The 12,665-nt window shown below is 42.6% G+C and overlaps 1 pseudogene; it reads left to right on the forward strand.

Moving 5' to 3' along the window:
• Positions 1 to 10,590, forward strand: part of LOC101579771 — a 63,395-nt pseudogene extending 52,805 nt beyond the window's left edge.
• The last annotated feature ends 2,075 nt before the right edge of the window (positions 10,591 to 12,665 follow it).

Raw genomic sequence — 12,665 nt, forward strand, 5'->3', positions numbered from 1 at the left:
AAAAAAAAAAAAAAAAAGAATTCTCATCCAAGGGCTGGCCAAATATCTCAGTGGATTAAAGTGCCTGCAAGCTGAGGCAGGGGCCCAGGGTTCGATCCCCAGGCCTGCCATGCTGGCCCCACCCCTGGGGTGCACTGAGATGGCAATTGAGGCTGGGCATGGTGGCACACGCCTGTAATCCCAGCTCTTGGGAGGCTGTAAACAGGCAGATCACTAAGAGTCCGATTTAAGAGTGAGACCCTGGACACCCTGTAGACCCTTCCCTAAAAATAAAAAAAAATAAAAAAGAATTCTCATTCAAAACCATGCAAGTCATACAAAGAAGTGGCATTCAACAATTATTGATATTATTATTTTTGGTACTTTTGCAGTCATACAACTTAATCCTACGTAGAACTCTACATGCCCGACCAATCCCCTAGGGTCCTCCCACCCATTTCTATTATTAACATAGCTTGCATCAGTGTGGTGCCTGTTATTTATTATTGTAATATAATTATAGTAAATAATCAATGTAACTACTGTCCACAGTATAAATTAAAGAAGCTTTATGCTTTGCAATGTATAATTCTATGGGGTCTGACATTATACCTAATGGCATTATAGTTTTATACAGAACATTTTATCCTGCCAGAATTCCTGTGTTTCGCCTATTCATCATTCCCTTCCTGCTTCTAAAGTCCACGGTAACTACTAAATTTTACAGTCATGGAGTGGCATATTTAAAGTACAGTGGAAGAAAGTATAGTCAGTGTGAAATTTCCATGCATTACTCAAAAGTGAAGGTGAAAAGAAAAAAAAAAATTTTAAAGAAAATTTTTGTAGATAAGAACTGACAGAAGTGCCTGGCAGCAGATGTAGCACAAGGAACGGTACATTTTCCTGGCAAGAGTGTATTACTAGATAGAAATTTGAATCTGCCCAAAGAAATGAGAAGCACTGAAATGACAATGATGAATATAAAAATATTTTTCTTGTTTGCAATCATGGTAAGAGAGATGTAACAAAATTAGAAACTGAACTATAAGGCTTTTAAGCTTTAGGGGTACCATCAATTGTTTTCTGGTTTTGTTCTGTATGTGCGTGGTGCAAGAGATCAAACCCACAGCTTACAGCAGTGGCAGCGAACTTACACATGAGGGGCCCAGTGGGCACACAGAGCCCTCAGTGCAGCACAGCCAAATGTATGCGTTGTTTTTCCTAAATTAAGATCTCAGTATTAAGGGCCGGCCAGATGGCTCAGCAGACTAAAGCACATATTAGTCTGGCACAGCGACCAGGGTTTGATCCTCAGCGTGCCATGCCGGCCCCGCCCCCATGGTGTGCTGAAATAGAGATTGAGACTGGGCATGGTGGCACTTGCCTGCAATCCCAGTGTTGGAAGGCTGAAAACAAGGAGAATCACTATGAATCCAATCTGTATAGTGAGGTCCTGTAGGCCCTATGCTAAAATACAAAACCAAAACAAACAAAAGCAATCTCACTATTCATGTCTAATTGCAGTTGGTGCTTTGTGATAAATAAGTGGGATTTTGGTTGCAGTTCGGTACTTCATCTCTGAAAGGTTTGCTGTCACTGGCCTAGAGCTGAGCTATATTCTCAGCCAACCACTAATGTTTTTTTAAAGAAAAAAAGCCAACAAATCACTAGAAAAAATGAAATGGAAGCACAATAAGGAACCCAAAAGAAGTAAAAAGAGCAAGTGGGACTAAAGATGGCAAATTTAAATACCACCGTATCAATAGTGGTTGAATACAAATGGCTTAACTACCCAAAGGAAGAGGTTTTTAACAAAACAAACAAAAACAACCAACTAATTATATCTTGTCACAAGAAACCCATTAAAATAATGGTCAGTACACTCAGGCCAAGGTTTTAAGGTCAGAGAGTAAGGAACCATTTTATCATTTTAAAGTGTTAAGAGAGAAAAAGAGTATGTAATGGAAAGCGTATGTTTTCCATAAAACCCACAATATTAGCTTTCTAGTCATTTGTGAAAAGTTTGTCATCACATTCCCTAAAATACAAACACACAGGTTGAAAACAAAAACAATATACACATCAAACACTAACCAAAAGAATGCTGGATTGCATTTACTAATATCAGGCCAAACAGACTTCAGAACAAAGAATACTGCTTGGAATAAGAGAAGCAACAGACAATGATAAACAGGTCAATTCTCCATAAAGACATAAATGTTAAATATGTATGCAACAAGGAAAAAAAAATCTCAGGATAGTGCAGAGAAGCCAATAAATGACCTGAGAATAAAATGACAATTACACTGTGGACTTCAAACACAGCTTTCCCAGGAACTAAAGAGCCAAATGCTGGTAAGGAAGAAGAGCAACTGAAACTGCCGGTGGGAATACACACTGCTATGACTGATTTGGTAGTTTCTCATAATACTGACTATACATGTAACTTGGAAATTCCACTGCTAGTATTACAAACAGCTAAACTAGATAGAAATTAACATACAGTCAGAAAAGGATTGGGCCCTTGAGGACATCAGCACAAAAAAAGAGACATATTTCTGGTGTGTTCTTTGTAGAGGAACACGATTAAGGTTAAGAGGCCCAGTCACAAGTAGCAAGCCACTGGCCAACTGCTTCAGGAAGACCACTCTCTTGCCTCTATGATGCCTGATGAGGATGATCAAGATGGTGCCAGGAGTGAGGCTAGCTCAAGGTTTCCCCACATGCTGACTGAAGGGTTTCTTTCCATGGATTAAGAGCACCAGAAATTTATCATTGCCACCTCTACAAAAATTGATATCAAAAAGGTAAAAACCCCCAAACACCTCACTGATGTTCCATGCAAGAAGCAGCAGCAGCGGAAACCCAGACACCAGGAGGGTGAGATCTTAGACACCAAGAAAGACAGATACCAGATTTCAGAGCAGGACAAAGTGGATCAGAAAGTGATACACTCACAGATTTTAGCAGAAATCAAAGCTGTTCCAGCTCTGGGGCTGCCTGCAATCTGTTTTTGCTCTGACAAATGGAATTTATCCTCATAAATTAGTGTTCTAAATTTCTTATTAAAACTTAATTAAATAAGTGATACATTTAAAAAAAAAATAAAGACATTAGAATTGTGTCCAGAGGCAACTTTGGGTAGGCAGTCCTCTAGGATAGAGATGCAGCAGCCGGCCTGCAGAGGTAAATGTGAGATTAGCCCCTAAACAGCACCATCTGGCCCAGCCAGTTAGATAGGCATTAGACACCTAGGTGGTGACCAGAAAATCAGACCCATACTGCTCTCCCCTCCCAAAAATGCTGTTGTTCTTTTACCATATAACCTTACTACATGACTCAATTCCCTATTGGTTCAGTATTAGCAAAGCAGCCATACTTGTAATCCCATAGGTTGACTGCAGTTTGACTGACTGTACCCAGGTTGTGATTTTGTTGTACCAGTTACCCCTGACAAAGAGCCCTGGTGGCTCCCACTCAGGACCCATCCTGGAAATCCAGGAGCAATTTTTCTCCCTATTTCCAATAAAACTCTGCTAGCTTCCTCCTTTGGGTTGCAATTTCATTATTCCTCAATGTTGTGAGACCATGAACTTGGCTAATCTGACACCTAACAGGATGGGAGCTATATTTTTCTAGATCACTATGAATTTGTCCAAGAGAATTAAAACATGAGAATTATATATGAAGGTTTATCTACCACGGGCACACTGCAGCTCCTGATCCTAACCATCATGAATCAGGGTCACTCTCCACAGCTTTAAAGCAGTCTCTGACAAGCACTTCTGATGCCAGCTGCCCTTTTGATGAACAGGCTCCAAATCCAGGAGTTCCCATAGTTGAGAACTCAACACAGCATTACAGAACTCAGAAAAGCTCTTCAACATCATTAGGGTCTGTGCCTAGATGTCAGAGTCTTAGGTGAGGTTCTAGGCCCCAATTCCAATTCTATGGTTGATTTTTCTGGAGAACAGCATGATCCCAAGATCCCAAGTCATCTTCTCTTCTTTGTACAAACTCCTATGATCCATGGGGCTCACAAATAACACCCTCTTACTATGCAGAAGGTTTCAGGGATTTAGAAACTATTACTGAGGAACTAGAAACAATAGTCAAAATATTTATTGTATGTTTTATGGGCATTTTATTAATCACCCAAAACTTCAAATAAATGTCATCCAAAAGGTGAACAGATAAAAAACTGTGGTATATCCATACAATGGAATTTTATTAATAAAATTATGTAACAACATAGATGAAATTCAAAGTAATGAGAACTTTCTTCACATAGGCAATGTAAATGGAATAGTTATCAACATGGCATTATCTTGTCATCAGTAGCATCAGAGGAGTAAATCTTCTTATAAAGTTCTAATTTGACTCAGTTCAGGGTTTCTCAACCTCATGCAACTACAGTTTGGATCAGCTAGTTAGTTCCTTGTTGCAGGGGCTAAAGGATGTTTAGCATCAACCCTGGCCTCTGCTTATTAATAATTCCAGCAGCAACTTCTATAGTTACAGCCAGCAAAATTGTTTCCAGGTAGTCTCAAATGTGCCCTGAGGGCCAAAATAACTATAATTCTACTAGTTTAGTTGAACATATATGCTTTATATTTTCATCATTATAAATATTGTGTGGAAACAACAACCACTTACTTGACTGCTTCAATCAATGTAGGAGATTTATCGTGTTCAAATTAAGGCTTTTCGTAAGAAAACAGCAAAGTTTTAGAGACTTGGACTAACACTACTTTTCATATTAAGGCACAAACTTTTTTTAAAAAAATACACATTATTAAGCCAACAGTGGTGGAGGCTGCCAGCAACCTCAGCACTTGAGAAGGCTGAGGCAGGAGGATTACTACGAGTTCAAAGCTGACCTGCACTACAGTGAGTTCAGGATCATTCTGGAATACAAAGTGGGACATCATCTAAATAAATACATAAATATGAAAATCAATCAATCCTAACTTATCCAAGTATTTACCTTAATAATAGTATATTATCTTTACCTAAACTGAACCTTTCTGTATTTACACATCAAATTAAGAAAACCCACATTTTATTTAAAAATACTGGTGTTAGTATTCTTTAGAGCATACGTGTATCTTTGTTTCTTTTACCTGCAATCAAGGCTACTTTTTGAGATCATTGCTTTTTTCCCACCAATCATCTCTGTTGGGTGTTTCAGTTTTCTCAGATACTTGGGCAGCAAGTCTATCCATTGGTTTTTTTTTTTTTTTTCTTTCTCTTTGAAAATTATTTGGTTCTGTTTACCTACCTAAATCCTAGTCTGTTTATGTCTGTCAAAACAGGACCACTAAATTCACAGAGATTTAAATCTATTATTTAGGTTGGAGGGGAAGCAGAGACCTGCAGTCTATTGACAAACCCACTTAGAAAATACTTTACACTCATGAAATAAAAGAATTTTATCCCACTCTTGAATTACTTACGGAACCAATGCTGGAGTAGTGATGACTTTTTTCTTTCAGTGTATACATGTGATTTGCTGCTCACACTTACGTGTGGTTTGTTTTTTAAAACAAGATATTTCTTTCTAATAAAAGAAAGAAAGACAGTCTACTCAATGTGGTTCAGGTTGCTTAGGAAGTCGTGAAGCTCCAGACAAGCCCAAAGCAATCCACTTCTGTTGTTCCCATTAATTTGCAATTAAAAAATATGGCAAATGTTGCAATTTTTAAAATTTACTGCAGTAACATTGCCATTAATCCCCCTCAAAATGCTCCTCACTTGGAACACACTTATCCCATCCTTGGCCCTTTCAGTTTTGTTTTGGCCCAGATTCTCACTATGCAGTTTATAGCCTGGGCTTGAACTCATCATGTAGCCCAGGCTGGCCTTGAACTTGTGACAATCCTCCATTCTCAGCTTCCAGAGTACAGGAATTACAGGAATGCGCTACCACACCCAGCAGCTTGCCACTTTCAGAAACCACCTGGGAGTCCTCTTTCATGAGAGCTTCTACTCATGCTGTTGTGACTACCTCGATATCTTGGGTCAATTTAAAACACTGAGCTTTTGTGGTTATTCTGACTGAGGAAGAGCCAGGCGCAACAGAAAGCCAGCTGCTGTGAGTCAGGCAGAGAGGACACACTGCAATGTTCTGCTTTCCTGCTGGGTGGCGCACAGAGCAGCACTCCCTGGACTTACAACCTCACCTGAAGACACGGAAGAGGACTCCCAGGATCCCTCCGGAAAGTGATAAGAACAATGAGCTAAATGTATTTGAAGCAAATGGGAATACTCTGGGGAGGATCAATGGCTATGTGTCTTTTACTATAATACATTTTTAAAATTTGAACACTCACCCTATATTTGTATCACCTCTTATACATTCTTGCTCATGAAACTGTTCTACAAAACAAGGAACATTCTTGAGTCGCAAGTCTTTAAAATCATGTGAAACTATTTTATTTTCCCCCCTATTTGATAGTTAATTTGTGGGTTTGAATAAATTACCTCCAGTAGTGCATATAAATGTCCAATTTTTATGCCTAATTAATTTCCACACATTGAGAGACAATAAAGTGAATGAATGCAAGCTGCAAACACAAGGATTACAATTACAAGCATTTGTAAAAGGCTAGTTACTTCCCTAAAGAGAGAAAAGGCTTTCTTCTAACACATAAAAGTGTGCCGGTGTGCACACTCATGCGAGCTATGAACACAATTAACAGCTTTACCTTTACAACTTAATCCATCAATCAAAAAATAAGGAACAGAATTTACCAATTTGTGGTAAGAGACAAAGCAAATCGCAGGGAGCATCTTTCTTCTTAGCAAGCGCGCGAAGTCTTTTTCTTTAACCTTTTTGTTAAACTCATAGTACTATACAAATAAGACAAACATGGAGAATTCTGCCAGTGGCGAAAGAAACTGGTGTAGGTTGCAATACAAAGAATTTCTTCATCTTACAGGTGAGACGAGTTGTTGGCCTCACTGAAATGCCAGTAGATTTTCAAACTTTGCAAGACAGGCAAACAAGACAGACACATGGTCCAATGACACCGGTTACAAAAGTCAGCTTCCTTCCACGGATAAAGAAATACTGCAGCTGTCCATCAGTCAAACCTAGAAGCAACCTTGGCCAAAACCAAGAACTCCCAAAGGTTAGGGTCCGGGGCTAGAGGACAGCAAGGGTCCACATTCTAGCTAATGAGTGAGGTCCATCTCTGGGGCGAGGTGTCTCTTGGAGCAAGGTGTCTCTTGGGGCAAAGGAGGACTTCTCAGAGGCAAAGTCACCCAGTACCCGAGTTACCTGGATATCCAAGTGGAACGTTCATCTATTAAGGGAAAACCCCGAGACAAGAGAACTTACTTGCAATGAAGACAGCATGGAAAATTCCAGGCTTCTAAAGGACTGACTCATAAACAGAACAAGTGATTTTAAAGGAAAATACAATTATGAATATTTTGGCATTAATGATGCCAGTGGTACTGAGTTAATAATTAACCTTGTCAGGGAACAAAACAGCAATTTGTCCATCTAATCAATCGTTCAGCTCACATCTTGAAAAACTATTTTTCTTGTCTGCCTCTGGAGGCAAAATCCTTCTTCCACTCTTCCCTCAGCTACAGAAATACTTAGTCAAATGAAAGTAAGGCAAAATATGATTTTGTTGCTCCACCCCATCCATAAGGCAAGATATGTTAGTGTTTCTCCAAAGAGAAAAGACAAAAGTTGAAATCTGTGGCGCGAATCTAGGGCTGCCAGGTGCACTCAGCTAAGCCAAGTGTGGAGTCCCGAACCACTGAGTGCAAGGAACAGCTGACAAGAGAAAAATAGGCTAACAAGAGAGAATTCTAATACCATCATGCAGCAGAGTAAGTATCACATCATTTTTCTTCCCCACAAAAGAGGGTAAAGCAAAGAAGCCTGATCAGGAAACCAACAGCACCAGCAGAGAGACGGAGACCCCTCCAAAGGCGGCACTAAAGGAGCAGAAAGGGGTGGTGCCTGAGAGTGACTCTTCAGTGAAGCGGCCAGGGCGGAAGGCAACCAGGGTCTGGAGCAGTGAAGGGGAAGAGGATGATGAAGCCCTCAGCTCCACCAAAGACCAGCCAGGGCCAGACTCCCCACAGGGCACCCCCCCACCCCAGCCCTGCCGTGTGTCCCAAGAACAGCCCTTCCTTCTCAGGGACCTCCCTCATGGGCATCTCCTCATCAGGAATACCAAAGTGTCTCACAGCTTGGAAACAGCTCCCAAAACAGGTCATTCAGGACATCCTGGAAGATCAGAGTGAGGACAAGGGCAGAGAAGCCACGAAGAGGAAGATGGAGGACAAGGAGGGGAGCCAGCCCTTGATACCTGCTGAGCTTCCAAAGCAGAGAACTCAGCAAGACCCTGGCAAAGACAGAGTGTTTCCATACCCAAGGTAGCCCAGAAACAGGAGCCACAGGAAAAGAACCACAGCAGTCCTGCCTCCAGAGGACCCAGGACCCTTAGCAATTTTTTCCCACCCCGGAAGCCACCAGTCAAAACCAAAGTGAAAGAGGAACAGTCAGATACTCCAGGAAAGGAGGCAGCCAAGGGACCCCTGGACCCGATGAGCTATAATCCCGCCAAGAACTACCACCATCCCATTGAGGATGCCTGCTGGAGATGGGGCCAGAAGGGCCCTTACCTGGCTGTGGCCCGGACATTTGATATGAGGAACTTCCTGCTCGGCTCTGGATGGTGGAGATGCTGAGCAACTTGCTGCACTCTGTGGTGGCCCTATCCCCTCCAGACCTGTTCCCTATCCTCTACCTTATCCTTAACTGTCTTGGGTCTCTCCAGCCGGGCCTGGAGCTAGGCACTGGTGATGATGTCCTTCTCAAGGCAGTGGCCCAGGCCACAGGCTAGCAGCTAGAATCTGTCTGGGCTGAGGCTGCTGAGAAGGGCGATGGGGGGCTAGTGGCTGAAACAGCCACAGCACCCAGAGACTAACACTTCCACTGCCCCCTCTTAACACTGCTGGGGTCTTCTCCAAGCTCCAGGGCAGTGCCTGGCTCACCAGCAGTGCTTCCATGACCAAGAAGATGGATATCATCAAAGGCCTCTTGGTTGCCTACCACTACCTGGAAGCCCAGTTCACCACAAGGGCGCTGAGTAGTTGGCTCCGCCTTGGGTTAGCCAAGCAGTCAGGGCTGGCTGCCCTTTCCCAGGCTGTGAGAATCACACCCATCCCCAGGCCAAGAATGCCCTCCAGCGACTGTGGATCACAGAAGGGGAAGACCGGAGAGGCCAGAAAGTCATGGCTGGGCTGGGGAGATGGCTCAGTAGAATAAGTGCTTGCCTGGCAAGCGCAAGGGCCTGAGTTCAATCCCTGGTTCAGCCACACACACACACACACAGTCGAGGCTGGAGGAGCAAGGCATGATCTTGAAGCAGACATTCTACGAGGTGGCTGACCTGGACCGAATCATCCCCATGCTGCTGAGCATGGCCTGAAGCACTGCCGGAGCACTGCAGGCTGAGCCCAGGGGTTCCTCTGAAACCCATGTTGGCTTGTCCTACTTGGGGCATCAGTAAGGTCCTGAAACGCTTTGATGAAGCAGCCTTCACCTACGAGTACAAATACGATGGGCAGAGGGCACAGATCCATGTCCTGGAAGGCAGGAGGTGAAATCTTCAGCAGGCATCAGGAAGACAACACGGGAAAGTACCCTGATGTCATCAGCTGCATCCCCAAGATTAAACTCCCCTCAGTCACATCCTTTATCCTGGACACTGAATCTATGCCTTGCGACCTGGAAAAGAAGCAGATCCAGTCATTTCAAGTAATTACTTGCAAACAGAAAGAGGTGGATGCGGCTGAGATCCAGGTGCAGGTGTGTCCGTTTGCCTTCAACCTCATCTACCTCAGCAGAGAGTCCCTGATCCGTGAGCCCATTGCGATGCTGGCAGCTCCTCTGGAAAACCTTTGTAGAGATGAAAGACTGAGTTTCTTTTCACCACCTCCCTGGACACCAAGGACATGGAGCTCATTGCCAAGTTCTTGGAGCAGTTGGTGAAAGAATCCTGCGAGGGGCTGATGGTGAAGACCTTGGATTTCAATGCCACCTATGAGATTGCCAAGAGGCTGCACAATTGACTCAAGCTGAAGGACTACCTGGATGGTGTGGGTGACACCCTGAACCTTATGGTGATTAGTGCTTACCTGGGCCAGGGAAAGTGGGTCAACCGCTATGGGGACTTCCTACTGGCTGCCTACGATGAGAGTGAGGAGCTGCATGCCATATGCAAGCTTGGCATGGGCTTCAGCGATGAGCTGCTGGACAGCATTACCAGCATCTCCAGGCCCAGGTGCTGCCCACCTGTCGGCCCTATTTGCAGGCAGATGGTGCTATGATGCCCAACCTCTGGTTGGATCCCAGCGCTGTGTGGTGGGTGAAGTGTGCTGACTTCTCTCTCTCCATCTACCCTGTGGCCCAGGGACTGGTGGACAGTGAGAAGGTGATCTCCCTTTGATTCCCCTGGTTTATTCGCATGAAGAAGCCAGAGGAAGCCACTACCAGCACCCAGGTGGCCTGTCTACGGCAAGCAAAGTCAAATTCAGAACCAAGGCATTGACTCAGACTCTGACAATGAAGAGTTCTACTAAACTCCTGTGCTCCAGGGCCTGGGGCAGAGGTGAAGGGGACCCAGAGATGTGGAAGGTCTGGTGTCTCAGTGTGATGTATGTGCTGGGCCCAGGATTCATTTGGTCACTTCTTTTAATAAGTAATTATGAGACATAAAAAAAAAAAAGACAAAACTTAAGCAGAGCCAAAGTCTTCAGTTCTACTTTGTTCTTGTGACTGAGAGCTTACTTCAGTCAGTGGTCCTTCACTTGGTAGCAACTTTGCCCAACAATTCAGTTGGCAATGTCTAGAGACATTCTTGCTTGTTATATCAGGGAAGCAAGTTAAGTATGAATGGCAGAGCCTAGGAAAGCTACTAAATATCCATGGCTCAAAATGTCAACAGTGCCACCATTAAGAATCCATGGCATAGATTCAAAAGCCAAACTACCCGAGTTGAGTTCAGCTTGCGCACTTCGCGTTTCTTAAATTTTGGACAACTGACATCATTTTATGCCTTAGTTTTTCTATGTGTACGTTGCAGAACATAAAATAGCACCAATAGCTCATAAAGTTGAACTGGTAAAAAGCTCATTAAGCCTAAACTACCTGAACAAGATAAGGTTTACACTGAACACAGGCTTTCCTTCTAAGTCTGGGATTTTGGGCAGAAGGTACCTCCTGCGCAAAACAAGAGCCAGAAGCATGAAGTCTTAGCAGTTAGCAACACTTATCACTTGTTAGTACAACTCCTTGCTGGGAGAACTAAGCATATCCCCCGTGCGTCCTTTGGGAGAGAACTTCTGGGAGCCTGAGCCCAGTCTCTCTCATACTTCTCCCCACATGCCTTCTCCTTTGGGCTCATTCTGTTTCCTTTTGCTCTATCTTTAAGCTGTCTGTGAATATGAGTACAGGAGTCCTGCGAGCTTTCTAGCAAGTCACCAGCAGGAAGGTTTTGGGGCCCTGCAACACAAAGTCCTATTGTCTCACTCCATGCTTCAGTCTAGGTTATATTCCCTAACTAAAGATGCTAATACCTTTTATTTCTCCCCTATTTAACATTTTTCAAACTATATTCCCTGGGTACATGATCCTCAAACTGTTCATGTCAAACATTTGTGGTTGACTACACTTGGGAATTTAGCTAGGCAAAATTAAATAGATTCCTCAGAACTTTTGATATTCTACTTAATTATGAAGGAACATTAAGGAATTTTGGATAGCACTACAGATGTTTCTGCATAAATCACGTAATAATATAAAATGTCTCACCTAGGAATGATTTAAGGGGATTATCACAGCATCATTCTACAAAGGTTAGGCCAGTCCCTGGTGAAGCAGCAGTTATCACAACTGACATCTGAAAAGTCCGTGGATGTGGTTCTAAAAAGGCAACTAATATTATAGCCAGTGAAGAAGCACAGGCACACTGCTGAGTACTCAGTCTCCTGCCTTTTGGGATTGAAAGTGGGATGAAGATGTAGCTCAATTGTAGAGCAATTACTTAGTATGACTAAGTCTGAAGGCTCAAATTCCAGTATGAAGGGAAAAAATGGGACAAGAAGGGATACAGAACATACCTGCAATATTACCTAAAATATGAATTTAACACAGAGAAATATAAAGTTTCGTAAACACTGTGATAGTAAATTATTTGACCCATACCACAGAAGAGAAAATTAAATTCAGTTAGTGTAAGTCATTATTCAAAAGCTTTTTCTTTCTTTCTTTCTTTCTTTTTTTTTTTTTTTTTTTTTTTTTTTTTTTTTGATATAGGGTTTCATTATGTAGTGCAGGCTGGCCTTGAACTTGCTTAGGTAGGCCACGTTGGCCTGAGCAAGCCTCCTGCCTTGGCCTCCACAGTGCAGGGGTTACAGGCATGCATCATCACACCAGCAAAAGCTCATCTATTACCCTATAATTTTAATTGCTTAATTTCTAAAATGAGAAGAAAATAAACACAAAGCGCTAAAAATAAGATGGTTGAGCAAACATTTTTAAAAAGTCACAAAAATACATTACTAAATAAACTCAGTGAAAATGTTTGTTAATACTTTATTAGTATTCTCTAGTGGACAGAATATAACGCAAACCAAATAAAAATTTTAAATCTTTT

The sequence above is a fragment of the Octodon degus genome, unplaced genomic scaffold (assembly GCF_000260255.1).
Source record: "Octodon degus isolate 3935 unplaced genomic scaffold, OctDeg1.0 scaffold00015, whole genome shotgun sequence".
NCBI classification, from domain to species: domain Eukaryota; kingdom Metazoa; phylum Chordata; class Mammalia; order Rodentia; family Octodontidae; genus Octodon; species Octodon degus.